We start from the raw sequence: 20,487 nt of genomic DNA on the forward strand, positions 1-20,487 counted from the left end.
TTGATTAAATCATTGGCCATCAGTGTTTGACTCAACTTTCAACCTGTCCTCTGAACCTGAAAGTCCAGGATTGGGACTAAAATTCCCAAACCTCTAACCACAGGATTGGTTCCCCTGGCAACCAACTCTCAGTCTGATCCTATCCAGGAGCCCACAGCCTTCTGTTATCTTCTTAGCATGCAAAAATTATGTAACAATATCACAATCGCATACGGAAAATAGGCAAACAAACTTATTCACAATCATACTTTTAGACAGTGTCTTTTGAGATATATGGATATAAATGTATCAACTACTGGAAATTATTTCTTTGAGAGAATGTTTTTGAAACTAGGTAAATTATTTGAGATTATTTGAGAGATGTTTTTGAAACTAGGTAAAGTAATGTAATTGTAATTCAAAGTAAATGTTAACCTAAATAATTACGTTTCACAGAATACACTAATGTTCCAATTAGTATATCTCAATTGTATTAATATAATCATTTTATGTTTGCATAGTCTTTTATAATTCATTATTCTCACAGTTTTGTTAGTGGTCATCACCATTTAATAGACAAAGAAATTATATAAGATAATTAAAATCCAAAATCACATTGCAATTCAGCACAACTGGAATTTAGGTTTTCCATGTTCTATTTCTGTATTCTTTGTTTCACCACGTTGCCTTTCATACATTTTACTCCTACTAGAAAGGTATGGATAATTTTTCATCTTTTTATAAATGTATAAAATTTACTGATTGGATTTTGCATTTCGGATGACAAATGGCTCATTTCTGGATAGATTCCTTATAAGTCATGACAAGTTCAATGACTTTTGTCATTGAACAGAAACCACTATTGAGTGATGGAATTTCATATACCTTTAACTGTCATTCACCTGACTGCATAATCACAAATTACTGATAATTTAAAATCTATCCAAATGTGTCCACACATATTAGCTGATAATCAGGCCACTTTACAAGGAATGTGAGGCCACCCACTGTCCTTATTCCTGTGGCTTAATGTGGGGGAAAGTTCAAATAATTCTAGTTCTCATTATCAAATAGGTAGCTTATGTAAAATCAATTCATTGTTTAGCAAGGAAAACTAATACCCTGCCCTATAAAGAGTACAACATTCAGTGTATACCGTAAGAAATACTAATTAAAAGTCATTTTTATTTATTGACATGGGCATTACTTTGCCTTTTACCATTCAATTTTAGTTTCAGATATTTTTCATTAGAACTGTTGTTTTAATCAGTTTACAGGTTGTGTTTCGGCAGCTCTTTCCTTCTCATAGCAGTTATCATTTGGGGAAGAAAAAGTGAAAATTGTACTACAGAATTTACAGTATTAACTTCAAAGTATGGCATTTAGAGTTAGATTCTTTTTGAGTTGCTGCTTGGTAATTTGCTAAAAATAGTAATGATTCCTCCCTCATATCTCTGGAAGAGCTTTATTACACATTCATTAAATTGTGCTTAGGTAGCATAATTATATGGAGTTCAGCATATTTCAGTTTATCAACAGAGTGAGTCACTTGGGAACTGTATAGACAAGGTGGTATGGGGCAAGATTGCTGGGAAGACAGAATTTGCTTCTATTTCTAGTTTAGGTGGTGTTTTTGTTCTTGTTTTATTTTGAGTATGTCAAGGATTCCTCTGATCTCAGTTTCTCTGTCTTTGAATTGATAATTTGATTTCTTCCTTTATGGTTCTTAAGAATATTGTGAGCAAGCAGTAGCGAAGTGGGAGTGCTCTGACTTCCTCAGATAAGACTACAACATACGTCCAAAAGCTTGTGACGAGTCACGAGAGGGTTTAGGGCTTCAGGATTCCATTTAGTGTATATGTTTAAAGGAAAGTAACTCATTTTCGCAGTTGGAATCCGCTGCTTTTAAGAAATCTTGGGTACGTTATAACATTAACTTCAAACCTACTCTGTGTATAGCTTTTCATTTCTCTTTTAAATTCCTATTGTTCTTTTATTGATAGTGAAAGCATGTATCTCCTCTTTATCTTTGACAAACATATTCAGTAAATGCGATTCCCCAGTATGTTCATCACCATTATAGAATTTCTGTGAAATTCTTAGATTTGATAAAGTTTACAGAGAACTTTAGCTCAAACTAAAATGTGTATGATCATTGCGCTATGCACATAGCAAATTCTTGGTAAATATCAGTTAAGTGTAGATTAAGTTGAGGATTTTTTAAAACAACAATTTTATTAGAAAGTTATTATTAACGAAGTTATATTTTGGTAAAGTGCGCTAGTGCACCTGCTTCATGATATCTAAACATTCTAGCATTTATGACAGGATTTTTTTTTTTTTTTTGAGACAGAATCTTGTTCTGTCACCCAGGCTAGAGTGCAGTGGTCCAATCTTGGCTCACTGCAATGTCCACCTCCTGGGTTCAAGTGATTCTTCTGCCTCTGCCTCCCAAGTAGCTGTGATTACAAGCACCCGCCACCATGCCCAGCTAGTTTTTTTTTTGTATTTTTAGTAGAGCCGGGATTTCACCATCTTGTCCAGGCTGGTCTCAAACTCTTGACCTTTTGATCCACCCACCTTGGCCTCACAAAGTGCTGGGATTACAGGTGTGAGCCATAGCACCCAACCAGGATTTTATTTCTTAAGACTCCACCTACACCCCTACCATCCAGGAAGCAGACTAAAATAATCATCATTTTAACCATCCCATACTGTCCATCTGGATGTCAGATGGAAGCAAAGAGATCTGTGACCATTTGAAAATAACTGAGGTGGCCTGGGTAGCATTTCTTAATGCAACCTACAAAACCAGGTTTTAATATCCGCATCTTTGAACTATTACTAAGTGGATAATGGAGGCCACATTTTCCTCCACAGTCAATTACCACATCTTCTAATTCATTATTCTTTAAGTACTTCAAGATAGTTACAATAGAATTAAATTTTATGTCATGCTCTTCATCATCCAACAGAGTACATTGCAGAATCATCTTTAAGCCTTTGACCTTTTCCCAGTGAAAACATTTCCCTTGCCTGTGCTTTCACTCTGAATTGTCAGCCTATGTCAACCTATGCTTCACTCTGAACTATTACTCTTGGAATGCCTGCCCAAGACAAAGGGAAAAAAGGAAAATGGAGAAAATGGGAAAAAGAAATGGAACATTAAGCAAAAGCAGCATAGCTCCAAGAAAATCCTTAGAAGAATATAAAACAATTTGTCAGTGCTTAAAATTAAATGCAATCTAACAAATAACATCCCAGAATATTAATGCCTTGAGAAAAGCTTGACATAATTCCTGGATATTTTGGAGTCAGCAGTATAATATCAGTCCTCCCCACTGCAGGTTCATTACAGGATTGCAATTCTTGATTATCTGTGGTTTGGGGCCATGTAACTAGCCTGGCAAATGAGGTGTGAGCAAAACTGAAGTGTGTCACTTCTCAGCTATAGAGAGACTCTACAGAGCAGTCTTTTCCCTCTGCTAGAAAAGGCAATATTCATTATGTGGCTGTTCAACTAGCCAGTACCTGAGAACCCATGATAAGTACCTGGCAATGTGCAATGGTCAAGGAACATGGGTAAGAAATCAACCTTTATTCTTTTAAGGCACTGAGATTTGAAGTTGTGTTTTATGGCAGCATAACCCACACTATTCTGACTTTATAGATAGTCATCTTTGTTAAGAATAATGAAAGGAAAGTTCTCAGCAAGTACTCTTTCATACTTTGAGAAACTTTCAACTTGCATTTGCTCTAGTACTTAGACCTTTATTTAATGTAAAATAAACAGATGGCTTAAACTCATACAATAATGCTTACTCATTAGATTTGTGGGGATAATATGAATTATTCTCATATGGTTATTTATTGAATATTTTATGGTATTCAATAGATTTATTCAGTAGCTTCATCTATTTTTAGAATATAAGTCAGTTCTAGCATAAAAAACTTCTACTCCTTACATAATGAAATGGGTTCACTTGTTCCCAGGTGGCTGATTTTTCTCATATGATGTGATGTTACACAAGGCTGCACCATTCTTCCCTGTTAATTCCGTATTTGGCACACTACAATGTAATAAGTCAGGCAAAAACTTCAGTGAGGAGAAATCTTGAGTCTCCACCATTATCCCCACTTTGTTTATGAGTTCAATGGTCATGAACTGGAAGAGTTGAAAAAAGAAACACACATCCACAGTGTGGACCATGTGATCTACCTGAACAATAGTCTGCTCAGAAGCAACCATTAGATGACCATTTATAAGAAAAGGAAATAATCTCCCATGCTGGGATTATTTCAAGAGATTCATTCATGAGTCTTCTCCCCAAATCTTTTTTGTCACCAATATGATAACTTACTCTCTGAATCCCTATCCATGTGGCCTAAGAAATTCTTCCCGTTCATAAATTATGATAGACCTGTATTTCTGACAATTTCTCCAGTTGCAAAGTCTTCCACTTTGGCCTTTCTAACACAGTTAAATTTTTATCCTTTCTGATAATACAGATTAAGTAGGGAATTAATGAACTGTTCATCCACTTCAGTTCTAGAAATGGAATGGTCAATTAGTTATTGCCAAAAATAACTGCAGAGCAAAGCACTTGTATGACAACTTTGGCTCTGCTGCCTGTTAGAGTAACTATTATAATCTTGCCCCTTTTCATTAAGTGCTGCTACTTTGCCTCTGTTACCGAGGGATTCTATAACCCCATTGAAATCAGACAGTCTGTTTCAGTGTCACCATTTCTCATCTTTTTCCTTGGCCTATAGAGAATAAGCACTACAGGGTTTCGAGTAATGTATTTATCTACACTAATTTATTTCTCAGTTCTGTGGGGAAGGGACTATAAACTAGGATCTCTCAGAAAACAGAACTACAGGGTAACTGAGTCAATTACCTCTCAAAGAAAATTTACTTCAGCTATCCTATTTCCCCAAGATTTTGTTTCCTAAGTTTCTACGTTATACTAAGGAAATTCTGACATCTCTATTTCTTTCCTTTTTTAAATAATATCAACTTTTATTTTAGATTCGGGCAGTACATGTACAAGTATGTTAAATGGATATATTGTGTGATGCTGAGATTTGGGGTACAAATGGTCCCACCCAAGGACTGATCATGGTACCCAGTAGTTAACTTTCCAATCTGTGACCACTCCTTCCCTCCCTCCTCTAGTAGTTTCCAGTGTCTATTGTTGCTATCTTTATGTCCATGAGTGCCCAGTGTTTAGCTCCCACTTATAAGTAAGGACAGGCAGTATTTGGTTTTCTGTTCCTGCATTAATTTGTTTAGGATGATGACCTCCCACTGCACTCATGTTGCTGCAAAAGACATGATTTTTTTCTTTTTGTGGCTGTGTAGTATTCCATGTTACATATGTACCACATTTTTTTATCCAATCCACTGATAGAGACCTAGGTGAATTCCACGTCTTTGGTATTGTGAAGAGTGCTAACATGAAGAGACGAGTGCACTGGCATCTCAGTTTCATTCATCATAGGCCAATATGGAGCCCAAGTGTTAATCAATCCACTAGAAAACATTTAGCAGCACTCCCATTTGCTCAAAGTAGAAATCTAAATCGAGAATCTTAAGTACGCTCTAGCTGTATAAGCCCATATTAACAATGACAAGCAAAAAGTCTATCCAAATATGATATCCTTCCCATCCTTGTCTATAATATCAGAGAATATTTTCATAAATTATCCATATTTTTTTTGCTATATTAGCAAAAATGTTGCAATTATTTTTGGTGTGGAACCTGCTTTATTTTGTAAATGACTCCCTAGGTTATATTGAAACCTGACACAATTTATAGGCCTTGAGGCAAAAAAATTGAAGTAGACATATTGAAATAAGAAGAATTAGAGTTTCCTTGCAAGATAATTATTTCAAATGAGGCATTTACCGGATGCAGAAAGAACTAGACATATAAGCTAGAAAAGGAGAGGTTGCTTCTACTGGCATATGAAGCAGACTGACAGGAGATTCAGGGAATCCACAATTGTCCAATTTCCCAAAGTTACTGATTAACTTTCCAGATCCTTCTCATTTTCAATAAATGAATAATTTTTACTCAAGAGAGTTAATGTAGCTATGAATCTAATCTGCAGTACAATTCAACTACCCTGGTACAGTAAGTTTGATGAATGTGGGGACTGATTACCAAAAAAAAAAAAAAAATGACAATGAGGTGGCAGTAGCACACAATGAACATAAGATAAGCATTATCTGGGCAACACCTTGCCAGGTTTTGGGGTGGAGGAAAGACCTCAGAGCATGAGAACATCCAGGAGACACAGCACAGGGACCGCTGTTCATAGTGAAACAAGGGCAAGAGAACTCCTAGGAGAAAAAGAGAGATCAAAGAGGCTTACGTTTTAGGTAATGTTGTTCAGCAGTCTTACAGTGAATCTCTGGGGAGTCCAACCTTCCAAAGATGAGCATTGGCAACTTTTATATCTGCAGGATTTATGTTATCTCTGACTAGAAAGCGTTGGTACATTTTCACGGAATATGGTAAGCCAAGAGGATCTAAATGGTTAAAAATCTCCACATTTAGGGTATGTTTAAAACAACAGGATATATAAGTTAGAGTTTAGGTGTCAAGCTTTTGAGTTAACAGACTTCAGCCTGTTATAAAAAAGTAAACAACATATGGTCAATAGGCAGAGGCCATCTTGGGCTCCTTTATGTAAAACCAAGAAATCAGAAAGCTTCTGAATTTGTACTTCTTCAACTCTGCTGATATAAGAGATAAGATATCATCTTAAGGCAATCATAGAAATATCTTGGTTCGCTGGTGATATTTTGATGCATTCAAAGTTCTGCAGTATAGTTTGAGGTAGCCATTCCACCCACACAGTCTTTTCATGCTTGAACTACCATTAATGGACTATCACAGCAGTCACTCAACCTAGATAGCTTTGTCTTTCATATAACTTCATTCTAGGATTATCACAAGACATAATTGAAATGTTTTACCACTGGTTGTCATGGAAACAAATCACATCTTTTAATGATAATTAGACCCTGGCCACATAGTCAACCAAATGTTAAGATTTCGTTGAATATTGATTACCGACAACTACTTGATGAAGCAATACTGTGTAACTCAAATTTCACCTGCATGTAGACAACAGAATTCTGCTATTCTGAGATGTTTGTGTCCCTGAAAACTTATATGTTGAAATCCTCCCCCCAAGGTGATGTTATTAGGAGGTAGGGCTTTTCAGAGGTAATTTGGTCATGAGGGCGGGCGGTGTCCTCATTAACGGGGTTAGTGACCTTACAAAGAGATTTTAAAAACCTCATTTGTCACTTCCAACATGTGAGGATGCAATGAGGAGGCACCCTCTATGAACCAAAAAGTGGGCTCTCACCACATAGTATAGTAGCTAGCACATTGATCTTGGATTTCCGAGCCTCCGTGAATGTAAGAAATAAATTTCTGTTGTATATAAGCTACCCAATCTCTAGAGGGTTTTTTTTGTGAGAGCACCAGAAATGGACTAACAAAAATTCATTCTAGTTAGTTCAAGCATATGAGAGCCAACAGAGGACATTAGATGAATAAAAAATTGTAGGAAAGGGCACAGCAAGATGGCCAAATAGAAGACTTGACCTATCTCTTTTCCCTCCCATAGGAACACAAATTTAACAACTATCTCCACAAAAAAACAGCTTCGTAAGAGCCAAAGATCAAGTGAGCAATCATAGTACTTCGTTTTAACTTCATATCACTGAAAGAGGCACTCGGGAGGGTAGAAAAGACAGTCTTGAATTACAGATGGCACCCTTCCTGCCCTGGCAGTGACGGCATGGTATAGAGAGAGAATCTGTGTTGCTGGGGAAGGGACGGCACAGCAGCTATGGGACTCTGCATTGAACCAAGTGCTGCCCTGTCACAGCAGAAAGCAAAACCAGGCTAATGTTAGCTGACACCCACCCATGGAGGAAGCATCTAGACCAACCCTAGCTAGAGGATAATTCCCACCCCAGTGGTCAGAGCTCAAGTTTTGGCAAGCCTTGCCATCACAGGCTGAAGTGCTCCGTGGTCCTCAATAAATCTGAAAAGCAATCTAGGCCGCAATGACTGCAATTCCTAGCCAAGTCCAAGTGCTGTGCTGAACACAGAGCCAGCGGACATGAAACACCAGCCAGGGCAGCTAAGAAAGTGCTTGCACCTCCCCTTCCCCAGCCCCAGGCAGCACAACTTGCAACAACAAAAGTGACTCATTCTTTTGGCTTGAGAAGAAGAGAGGGAAGAATAAAAAGGACTTTGTCTTGTATCTTTGTTACCATCTCAGCCACAGTAGGATACAGCGCTGGGCAGAGTTGTAAGACCCTCATTCCAGGCCTTAGCTCCCAGATGATGTATCTAGACATACCCCAGGCCAGAAGGGAAACTGAGGCCTTGAAGGAAAAAACCCAGTCCTGGCAGGATTCACCACCTGCTGACTAAAGAGCCCTTGAGCCCTGAAGAACCAGAAGTAAAAAGCAAGTAGGATGCTGTAGGCCTTGGGTGAGACTCAGATGTGCTGGCTTCAGGCACTAGCTTGGTGTCAGTGGGGTAAAGCACCAATTAGGTTCTTAGGGTCCTCTGATTTCAGGCCTTGGCTTTTGGGCAGCATTTCTGGACATGCTCTGGGCCACAGAGGACAATATTCACTGTATATAAGAAATACTAATTATAAGTCATTTTTATTTATTGGACATTGGCTCTTGGACAGCATTTCTGGACATGCCCTGGGCCAGAGGAGAGCCCACTGCCATGAACAGTGAGTCCCAGGCCTGGTAGCATCCACTGCCAGCTGACTGAAGAGCCCTTAGGCCTTAAAGGAACAGTAGCCCCAACAATAGCCTGGCAGTAACCCCAATGGGTCTGTGGTGGTCGTGGCCCTGGAGAGAGACTCCTCTGCCTATGGAAAGGACTGCGTCTTGTGGTTTGAGAGCCAGTTCAGCTGCAGTACAACAGAATACCAGGTTGAATTCTAAGGTTCTATTTTGCTCTAGTCCCTAGCTCCTGGTTATCACCTCTGGACCTGCCTGGGGCCTGAGGGAGCTCACCACCCTAAAGGGAAGCAAACAAGCCTGGCTGTCTTTGCCACCTGCTGATTGAAAAACCCTAGGGCCTTGAGCAAAGATAGGTGGTAGCCAGGTAGTTGTTACACCAGACCATGGGCAGCACCCAGTGCTGTGCTGACTTCAGGTCTGACCCAGTCGCAGTGGTGGTGGACACAGGGTATTAGTGTCTCTCCACCTCCAGCTATAGGCAGCTCAATACAGAAAGAGAGACTTCATTTTCTTGGGAGAAATTATGGGTAAAAAACAAGAGTCTCTGTTTGGTAATCCAGAGAAATGTTACGGATGTCATCCAAGGGCACCAAGATGCTCTGTTTACAAGTCTGCAAGAACCACAGTATTACTGGACTTGGGTTGCTTACCAATGCAGATGTAACTTAGATCACAACAACCAAGTCCCTTTCAATAGCTGGAAAGCCTTCCTGAGAAGGACAAGTACAGACAAGCCCAGAACAAAAAGACTACGTTAATACCCAGACACCGACAAATATCTATAAGCATCAAGACCATTCAAAAAAATCATGACCTTACCACACAGAATAAATAAGACAGCAGGGACCAATTCTGGAGAAACAGAGATATATAATCTTTCAGACAGAGAACTCAAAAATAGCTGTTTTGAGGAAACTCAAAAAAATCCAAGATAACGTAGGGAAGGAATTTAGAATTTTGTCAGATAAATTTAACAAAGGATTAAAATAATTAAAAAGAGTCAAGCAGAAATTCTAGAGTGGAAAAATGCAACTGACATACTGAAGAATCTCTCAGAGTTTCTAAATAGCAAAACTGATCAAGCAGAAGAATTAGTGAGCTTGAAGAGAGGGTATTTGAAATACATACACAGTCAAAGGAGACAAAAGAAAAAAGAATAACCAGGCACAGTGGCTTACGCTGGTAATCCCAGCACTTTGGGAGGCCAAGGCAGGTGGATCACAAGGACAAGAGATCGAGACCGTTCTGGCCAACATGGTGGAACCCCGTCTCTACTAAAAATATAAAAAATTAGTCAGGCATGGTGGTGCACGCTTGTAGTCCCAGCTACTCAGGAGGCTGGGGTAGAAGAATTACTTGAACCTGGAGACAAAGATCACAATGACGCGAGACTGCACCACTTTACTCCAGCCTGGTATCAGAGAGAGACTCCATCTCAATAAATAAATAAATAAAAATAAAAAGAATGAAGCATATCCACAGTATCTAGATTTAGTCTCAAATTGGCAAATCTATGAGTTACTGGCCTTAAAGAAGAGATATAGAAAGAGACAAGAGTAGAAAGTTTATTCAAAGCAATAATAACAGAGACCTTCCAAAATCAGTGGAAATATATCCGTATTCAAGCACACAAAGTTTATAGAACACCAAGCAGATTTAACCCAAAAAAGGTACCTCAAGGTATTTAATGATCAAAACCCAAGAAACAAGAAACAAGAAAATATTCAAACGTAGTGAGGGAAAAGAATCAAATAACAAACAATGAGTTTCCAACACATCTGGCAGCAGACTTTTCAGTGGAAACCTCACAGACCAGAGTGGCATGATATATTTAAAGTACGGAAGAACAAAACTTTTACCCTAGAATTGTATATCCAGTAAATAATATACATCAAACATGATGGAGAAAGAAAGATGTTCTCAGACAAACAAAAGCTAAGGAATTTCACCAACATCAGGACTATTCTACAAGAATGCTAAAGGGGGTTCTTTAATTAGAAAAAAAGAAAAAAGGATGGTAATAAGCAATAATAAATCACCTGAAGGTATAAGGAGCTCACTGGTAATTCATAGTACCCAGAATAACACAACTGTTATAATACTGTAACTGTGGTATCTAAATCACTCTTAAGTAGAAAGACTAATGATAAATTCATCAAAACTAATAACTACAGCAACTTTTCAATATATAGACATTACAATAAGATGCAAATAGAAACAACAAAATGTTAAGAAGCAGCAGGGGACAAAGTTAAAGGTTAAAGTTATTAGTAGTTTTATTTTTCCTTGTTTGTCTCTATGCTATCAGTGTTAAGTTGTCTTCAGTTTAAAATAATGGGTTGTAAGATAGTATTTGCAAGGCTCATGATAAACTCAAACCAAAAAATAGACAACACAAACACACACAAAAAAAGTGAGATATTAAATTCTACCACCAGAAAAAAAAAATCTATTCCTTCTTTTCTTCCTGTTTAATGAAGGGGAAGACTACAAAACAACCAGAAAACAAAAAACAAAATGTCAAAGTCCTTAGTTATTAATATCATTGAATGCAAACAGGCTAAACTCTTCAATGAAACATAGAGCAACTGAATGGATTAAAAACAAAGACCCAGTAATCTGTTGCCTACAAGAAACACACTTCACCTATAAAGACACACAAATTGAAAATAAAGACGTGGCAAAAGACATTCCTTGTCAACAGAAACTGAAGAAGAGCAGCAGTAGCTATACTTATATCAGACAAAGTCAATTTCAAGACAAAAATCATAAGAGACTAAAACAGTCGTTATATAATGATAAACTGGTCAACTCATCAGTATGACACAACAATTATATAACAAATATATTAGATTTATATGCACCCAATATTAAGCACCAGTTATATCAAGCAAATATTATTAGAGCTACAGAGAGAGATAAAACCCAATACAATAATAGCTGGAGACTTCAACATTCCACTTTCAGCATTGGACAAATCATCCAGACAGAAAATAAACAAAGAAACATTGGACTTAATCTGCACTATACATGAAATGTATCTAATAGTTTATTTACAGAACATTTCACCAAATGACTACAGAATACATATTCTTCTTCTCAGCAAATGGATCACTCTCAAGGCCAAACCATAAGTCATAAAACAAGTCTTAAACACTATTTTTTTAAAATGAAATAATATTAAGTATCTTATCTGAACACAATGGAAAAAAATAGAAATCAAAAACAAGAATAATTTTGGAAACTATACAAACATCTGGAAATTAAGCAATATGCTCTCTTGAATGACCAGTGGGTCAATGAAGACATTAAGAATGAAACTGAAAAATTTCTTGAAACAAATGATAGTAGAAACACAACGTACCAGAACCTATGGGATACAATGAAGGCAGTACTAACAGGGAAGTTTATAGCTATAAGTGCTTACATCAAAAAATAAAAATACTTCAAAATTGGCCTAACAATGCATCTTAAGAACTAGAATAGTAAGAACAAATCAAACCAAATATTAGTCGAAGAGAAGAAATAATAAAGATCAGAATAGAAATAAATGACAGTGAAGCAAAAACACAAAAGAGCAACAAAAAAGCTAGTTTTTTGAAAACATAAACAAAATTGACTAACCTTTAGCCAGATGAACTAAGAAAAAAAGAAGACCCAAATAAATAAAATCGGAGATAAAAAAGATGACATTACAATGGATACCACAGAAATCTAAAGGATAATTAGTGGCTACTATGAGCAACTGTAGGCCAATAAATTGGTATTTTGATAAGGATTGCATTGAATCTGTAGAATGCTTTGTGTAATATGTACAGTCTCTTCAATAAATGGTTCTGGGAAAACTGGATTTCTATATGCAAAAGAATGAAGCTTTATCCTTATTTCTAGACATATACAAAAAGCAAATCAAAATGGATTAAAAATTTAAGTCTAGGTCCTCAAATTACGAAACTGCTGAAAGAAAACACAGAGGAAACTCTCTAGGACATTGGACTGGCAAAGATTTCTTGAGTAATATGCAAGCACAGGAAATTAAAGCAAAAATGAACAAATGGGGTTACATCAAGTTAAAAAGCTTATGCACAGCAAAGAAGACAATCAACAACATGAAGAGACAACCCTCAGAATGGAAGAAAATATCTGCAAACTACCCATCTGATAAGGGATTAATAACCAGAATATATAAGGAGTTCAAACAACTCTCTAGGAAAAAAATCTAAAAATCCCATTTAAAAATGGGCAAAAGATCTGAATAAACATTTCTCCAAAGAAGACATATATATGGCAAACAGATATACGAAAAGATGCTCAATATAACTGATCATCAGAGAAATGCAAATCAAAACTACAATGAGATTTCATCTCACCCCAGTTAAAATGACTTATATCCAAAAGTCTGGCAAAAGCAAGTGCTGGAGAAGTTGTGGAGCAAAAGGAACCCTTGTACCCTGTTACTGGGAATGTAAGTTAGTACAATCACTAAGGAGAAGAGTTTGGACATTTCTCAAAATGCTAAAACTAGAGCTACTATACAATCTAGCAGTCTCATTGCTAGTTTTAACACCAAAAGAAAAGAAATGCATATATCAAAGAGAATCTACACTCCCAAGTATATTGCAGCACTAAGTCACAATAGTGACTTGGAACAACCTAAGTGTCAATCAATAGATGAATGGATAAAGAAATGTGGCATACCATCAATGAATTTTAAAATGTGGCACATATACATCATAAATACTATGCAACCGTAAGAAAGGATAAGTTCATGTCTTTTGCAGGGACATGGATGAAACTGGAAACCATCATTCTCAGCAAACTAACACAAGAACAGAAAACCAAATACCACATGTTCTTACTCATAAGTGGGAGTTGAACAGTGAGAACACATGGACACAGGAAGGGGAACATCACTCACTGGGGCCTGCCCGGTGGGTGGGAAGCTAGGGGAGGGATAACATTAGGAGAAATACCTTATGTAGATGACAAGATGGTGGATGCAGCAAACTATCATGGCACATGTATAAGTATGCAACAACCTGCACATTCTGCACATGTACCTTAAAATGTAAAGTGTAATTTAAAAAAAAGAAAAAGACAATGTGGCATATATAGACAGTGGAGTACTATTCAGCCATAAAAAATAATGTAATCTAGTCATTTACAATGACATGGATAGAACTGGAGGCCATTATGTTAAGTGCAAAAAGTCAGGCACACAGAGACAAACATCACATGTTCTCACTGATTTGTGGGACCTAAAAATGGAAACAATTGGATTCATGGAGATAGACAGTAGAAGGTGGTTACCAGAGGCTGGCAAGGGTAGTGAGGCTTGGTGGGAGGTGGGAGGTGGGAGGGAGTAGGGATGGTCGATGTATACAAAAACTTGCTAGAAAGAATGAATAAGAATTAGTATTTGATAACACAACAGGGTGAAGATAGTAAATAATAATTTACTTGTACATTTAAAATAACAAAAATATTGTAATTGGATTGTTTGCAACACAAAGGATAAACACTTGAGGTGATGGATACCCCCTTTTTTCCTCATGTGATTTCTACACATTTCATGCCCGTATCAAAATATCTCATGTGCTCACAAAAAATAAATAAAAACTGTAAAGGAGCAAGCTCTACACTAGGTTCTGAGAAGCAATTCTCACTTTTCAGAATCCCTCTGCCTCAATCATGTAAGAGCACTAATATGGAAGGCTGAAGACTCTGAATTGCTGCTGCTGCTCCTGAGTGTAAAACCACTTTACTTGTGTCATGACCTGGGACAGAAAATAGAAGAACGTTTTACCGCCCTATCTCAACATGACTCAGGCTATAATGTTTTTGGAGACTATATCTGATTCATTCATTCGTTGTTCCATCTTACAATACCCACCATGTACTTTATTACTATTCAAGGTGTTGGAGATACAGCAGTGAACAAAATAAACAAATTCCTTCTTTGTAGAGGCAGGCAATAAACAAGTTTTACAACATCAAAGTCTTCATGTAGTAGGCCATGTGGTAACAAATGATTTTAAGAAAATTAGGATAAGGGGGAAAAAGTAGTATTAGAAAAGGTAGAATTATTATTGTATATACCTCTGTCAAAAAAAACCTCAATGATGTATGGTAATTACGGTAACATTTGAGAAGAAACCTGAAAGAAGCAAGGAAGCAAGCTATAAAGATATATGGAAGAATAATATTCTAGGAAGGAAAAAGAATGCCTTTAAAAGCTCTAAGGCAGGTATGTGCCAGGTATATTCAAGAAACAGCAAATAAGTCCAGTGGAGAAAGGACAACGTCAGCAAAAGAGTGAGCAGAAGACCATGAGGTTAGAGTGGCCCTGAGCAGTCTGGATTGAGTGGTACTTTTTAAATCATTCTAAGAACTTCAGCTGCCTTTCTGCATGAAATACAAAAACATTGAGAGGCTCCAAGTGAAAGAGTGACATGACTTGACTGACATTTTTAATAATTTTATTCTAACTGCTCTTTGGAGAATAAACTAGTTGGGTCAGCAAAGAAACAGAGAAAGCAGTAAAGAGGCTGCAGTAATCCGGTCAAGAAGCTATGATTCGTTGGACCAGGATAGTGACGACTCAAGTAGTAAGGTGCAGTTTCTGAATGGATTTTGAAGGTGGAGTCTACAGGATTTGCTGTCAAATGTAAGAGAAAATGGTAAGTCAAGAATGACATCAACACTTTTAGCCTGACAAACTAAAAAAATAAAACTGTCACTAACTGAGATGATGAAGATGGAAAGCAGAACATGTTTAAAGTAAGGGAAATAGAGAGTTTCATTGATAACGTGTTAAATTTAAGAAACATGACAGACATCCAGTAGAAACGTTAAGTTGGTAGTGGGATGTATATTTGGAGTTTATGGGAGAGGACAAGTCTAGAGATATAAATTTGGGATTTATCAACATTCACAAAATATTTAAAGCCATTAACTAGATAATATCACCTAGGAGTGAGTGAAAACAGAAAGGGGAAGAGACCCCGGCTCTGAGTCCCTGAGTACTCCACGGTTTAGCATTAGGGGAATGGAGGAGAACCTAGCAAGTGACACTAAGAAAAACACCAAGAGTTATATTCCAAATGCTAAGTAAAGAACAAGTTTCAAGAGAGAGTGATATACTGTTGACAAGTCAAATAAAAACAAGGACAGTAAATTGACCATTAGGTATAGCTGTGTTGAAATTGTTGGTGATTTTGACAATTGGATTGAAGGTTGATTAGAGTAGATAAAAGAGAAAATGAAGTAAAAGAAATAGTAGACAACATAGTCAACTCTTTCAAAGGGCTATAGCTGACGGAGGTGTGGGTTAAACGAGTTTTAAAATAAACAATATAGAATATTTACATTCTGATTTAATGATTAGTATAGAGTGAAAATTTGGTGATGCGAGAGAGAAAGAGAAACAAAAGTAAGAGAATTATGTTTGAGAAGTCAAAGTTCACAGAAAATAAGTCAAATTCATCTAGTCTAGCAGGAGACAAGCATATGGTGATAGTTTGCAAAACCCTTCTTGATTGCTTATATTTTCTCAGTGAACTAAGAGTGAGGATGCGGGGGAATGGAAGAATGTCATTTTTGAGGCTTGAGAAAAGAAAGCATGTTATATCCCATCTAGTTTAGAGTAAATAAAATGGTGAAATGCAGAATTTCAAGGCAGCACAGAGTGTAGCTGAGGTCATGAATTTAAGTAAGAGTAGTCAGCATGGTTGTTTGATATTCTACAGTCATTTTCAATACTCACGTGCTGGCAACGTTTACAGAGCATTGGCTATAACTGGCATTAGTACTTTTCCAAGTATGAAAGAGGAAAAGAGAAGCGAGACAGTGGAAGTCATAAGCAAAAGTGTTTTTAGAAAGATGAACGGTGCAATAGTCGCAGGAAATCGATAGTATCATTGGATTTTGTCTTAGTCATAGGAGAGTCCTGCAGCGGGATAATAGAAGCAGCATGCTTAAAAGGTAGGAAATCGGAAGTTCTCTGGAACTGTGAACTCAAACATGTTGAAAAGGATATCTACATAGATACTGAAATAATTTGAGTTACAAAATATGTTGTGTTAGAAGGAATGACAAGAAAGCCAGGAACTGAAACCATCAATGTCAAGAGTGACTCCAGGGTCTGAGAGTGGCCGCAATAAGAGGAGATGATGGGTAATATATTTTGAATGATGTAGTTATAAAACTGGAATTGAAATGCTTCATATGAGCCTGCAAAAACTAATTTTAAGCTTTCTAGCCTTTGTACACCAGAATGGGTTTGGAACAAATGTTAGAAGGCGAGTCCAAGTGCCCACCACAAATCCCATTAAATTATATGCAGAATTCTGTGTAAATGTATATTTAGGGTTTTCTAGAGGATGTAGGTTTATAGCTTTATTTATATATTTTTCATTATTCCATGATTTGGGAAGTTTTCATAAACATTTATAAATGTTAAATTTAATAAAACATTTATTGGGTGCGTATTTGCCACTGTTTTTGAAATCGAGTCCCAAAGTTGTATAAAACAGAATCTTTATCAAAAGACTTCTTGGATCCCGGTTCTCATGGGATATATCTCACGAGGATAATCGTGAATGGAAAAGTCATGTTACAAGGTTAATTTGGGTAAGTGCTAGCTGGAGCAAAAGGAGCATATTATAGAATTATAATTGAAGAAGTTGTCCATTATAGCTAGATGTTTCAAGAAGCCCTTAGGGAAACAGTAACCTTGAATTGGAACTTAAAGAAAAGGCTTCCATAAATAGAGAAGTACAAGTCAAGCTCAACAAATGATATTTAAAAAGTCATAGAAGCCCAGGATTTCCTTCTATCCTCCAGAATGACAATAACCATAAATGATTGAATTTTAGAGTTCCTTGAAATGATGCAGTAGAAGATGAGTTTCTCATTTTGCCATTTCAGGAATTGTTTGGAATACTACATACAGGCATAGAGACTTCTGTAGACAGCAGGAAACCACTGAATATTACTTGAGACCTCAAGTGACATGTGATATGATCCAACCCGTGATTTAAGGGAAAAAATTCCAACAGCAATGCATAAGATGAATTAGTGGCTGGGCACGGTGGCTCACGCCTGTAATCCCAGCAGTGTGGGAGGCTGAGGCGGGCAGATCACCTGAGGTCAGGAGTTCAAGATCAGCCTGGCCAACATGCTGAAACACCAACTTTACTAATAATACAAAAAATAGCCAGGTGTGGTCACACATGCCTGTAATCCCAGCTACTCGGGAAGCTAAGGTACAAGAATTGCTTGAACCCAGGAGGCAGAGGTTGCAGTGAACCAAGATTGCACCATGGCACTTCAGCCTGGTCAAGAACGAAATTGCATCTCAAAAACAAACAAACAAAAACAAAACAAAAAAACAAACAGATGAATTAGAAAATCAGGAGATTAGAGGTAGGCAGATTGTCATATGGCTCATGCAATAATATGGATTTAAAATTGTGAGGTTAAAATTAATATGATAGTAGTGAGCTGTTGACAAAAGGACACACACATTTGAAAAAAACATGGGATAAAATCTATAGTACCTGGCTGCTGATAAACTAGCTTGGGTGGAGGGAGGGTAAAAGATTGAAGAAATGAGAAGAAAACAATGACATCACTGCTAGCTTTTTGAGACTTGGTCACTGATAATGCCATTACTAGAGAAGATATGCAGTATGAAAGAGAATTTCAGTCGATGCCGAGTTAAAGTGTTCCATCTTAGTACATTTTAATATTTAAAAATGTTTAATCTTAATATATTTCTCTATGTTAGCAGGAAAATTAGGTTGGGAGTTCAGGAGTCAGGAATAGAAATACAGATTTCATGGTTCTGCACAAATTTTAGGATTGCCTTTTCCCATTTCTGTGAAGAATATTATTGGTATTTGAATAGGAATTGTATTGAACCTGTAGATAGCTTTGGATAGTATGACATTTTAACAATATTCATTCTTCCAATCCGTGAATGCAAGATATCTTTCCACTTATTTGTATCCTCTTTTTTTCATCAATAATTTTTGGTTTGCAGTGCAGAGATCTTTCACTCTTCCATTTAAATTTATTCCTTGATATCTTATTTGTTTTTTTGTTAGCTGTTATAAATGGAATCATTTTCTTGATTTTTTTTCAGGTAGCTTACTATTAGTGTATAGAAACGCTATTGAATTTTGTATGTTGATTTTGTATCCTGCAACTATATTGAATTTCTTCATTAGTTTTAACAGTATTTGGTGGAGTCTTTAGAGTTTTCCATATATAAGATCAAGTTGTCTGCAAACAGGAACAATTTGAATTTGCATCGAACAACAAAAGATCTCAAATAGCCAGCAATATTGAAGAAAAAAATAGCTGGAGTCCTGACACTACTTGACTTCAAAATATGCTACAAAGCTACAGTAACTAAAACAGCATGGTGTTGGCATAAAAACAGACACATAAACCAATGGAACAGAATAGAAATTCCCAAAATAAATTCATGCATCTATAGCCAATTGCTTTTCAACAAAGATGCTAAAAATTCACATTGAGGAAAGGACAGTCTCTTTAATAAACGGAGCTGAAAAACTGCATGTCAACATGAAGAGGAACAAAACCGGACCCCTATATCTTACCATATACAAAAATGAACTCAAAATGGATTTAAGACTCAAGTGTAAGACCCAAAACTGTGAAACTTCTAAAAGAAAACATAGGGAAAATGTTTCATAACATTGGTCTAGGCAAGGATTTTTTGAGTGAGACCTCAAAAGCAAAGACACAAAAGCAAAAATATACAAATAGGATTATAGCAAACTAAAAACCTATGCACAGCAAAGGAAGCAATCAACAGAGTAAAGAGGCAACCTACAGAATGGGAGAAAATATTTACAAAGTATACATCTGACAAAGGGTTAACATCCAGTGTATTTAAGAAACTCAAACACCTTAATAGCAAATAATAACAATAATTGTATTAATAGATGAGCAAGAGATCACAATAGATATTTCACAAAAGAAATACAAATTACCAATAGATATATTTTTAAATGTTCAACATCACTAATCACTAGGAAAATTAAAATCAAAACCACAATGAGATTTCATCTCATGCCAGTTAGAATGGTTACTGTCAAAAAGATAAAAGGTAACAAATATTGCCAAAGATGTGAAGAGAAGGGAATTCTTACACACTGTTGGTGGAATTATAAATTAATACAACCATTATGGAAGACAGTATGGGGGTACCTCAAAAAATTAAAGCTAGAAATACCATATGATCCAGCAATCTCACTACTTGATATATATTTAAAAGAAATAAAATATGCCACAAAGATATCTGTACTTTCATATTTACCGTAGCACAATGCACAATAGCCAAGATAGGGAAGCATCCTAAATTTTCAAAATGGATGAATGGATCCAGAAAAGACGGTATATTTACACAATGGAATACTCTTCAGCCTTAAAAAACAATGAAACCTTGCCATTTGACAAACTCAAGGACATTATGTTAAAAGAAATCAGCCAGACACAGACAAATACTGTCTGTTCTTACTCATAAGTAGAATCTAAAAAAAGTTGATCTCATGGAAGTAGTGAATTGAACAGAAGACACAAGAGACTGAGAAAGAGAGGAGGAAAGGAGTAAGGGCGACAGGTTGGTCAATGAGCACAAAACTACAGTTAGAAAAGAAGAATAAATTCAGGTGTCC

General features: G+C 36.6%; 1 long non-coding RNA gene across 1 annotated transcript; it reads left to right on the forward strand.

Annotated features, from left to right (window-relative positions):
- The first annotated feature begins 711 nt into the window (after positions 1–711).
- On the forward strand, positions 712–19,679 carry LOC116565526. The gene is made up of 3 exons (XR_004275485.1): positions 712–725; positions 1,804–1,806; positions 19,536–19,679. It is a non-coding gene; the product is annotated as an uncharacterized LOC116565526 (long non-coding RNA).
- Positions 19,680–20,487: the final 808 nt, after the last annotated feature.

The sequence above is a fragment of the Sapajus apella genome, unplaced genomic scaffold (genome assembly GCF_009761245.1).
Source record: "Sapajus apella isolate SASKATOON/1434 unplaced genomic scaffold, GSC_monkey_1.0 scaffold40, whole genome shotgun sequence".
NCBI lineage: Eukaryota > Metazoa > Chordata > Mammalia > Primates > Cebidae > Sapajus > Sapajus apella.